The sequence below is a fragment of the Triticum aestivum genome, chromosome 3B (assembly GCF_018294505.1).
Source record: "Triticum aestivum cultivar Chinese Spring chromosome 3B, IWGSC CS RefSeq v2.1, whole genome shotgun sequence".
NCBI lineage: Eukaryota > Viridiplantae > Streptophyta > Magnoliopsida > Poales > Poaceae > Triticum > Triticum aestivum.
The window spans coordinates 790,111,666-790,112,243 of NC_057801.1; positions in this window are offsets into that span (position 1 = coordinate 790,111,666).

Sequence of the window (578 nt, forward strand, 5' to 3'; positions counted from 1 at the left end):
GAGGAAGAAGGAGCTGTGGGCAAACCGTTTTTTGTCTAGATCCGACGGTCTATGCGACTGGCATCTGACCCGCACGCAACCAACTGAACTTTGCGCCGGTCAGCCTACACCTATCAAAGTTGGCCTCTAGGTCGTGCGAGCTGCGCCAGCCCGTTAGCACGCCAACACGGCATGGTCCAGGCACAACACGTGCTATGCGGGCCGTGCTCAGCACGCAGCATGAGCCGACACGACATGACCCGTTTATCTTTTGAAACAGCCCAATAAGCTAAAAGTGGCCCAAAAAACTCTCAGTAGGCCAAACAGCACATGGGCTGGCGTGCCGGCCTGATGAGCTAACCGGCCGTGCACATGGGCTAGACGCAGCACGCGGGCCGGCTCGGCACGCGTAAACGGGCGTGCCGTGCCGGCCCGTTTGGAGCTCTGTGGCGCCTATCACCCGCCAACCAAAACCTCCGAACCCACAATAATGGCGGGCTCTCCCTCCCCATTTCCAAATCCCAAACCCTAACCCCCCTCCCCCCCTCCCCACCCCCACACCCCAAGTCCCCTCCCAATCCCACGCCCCCCAACCCCAC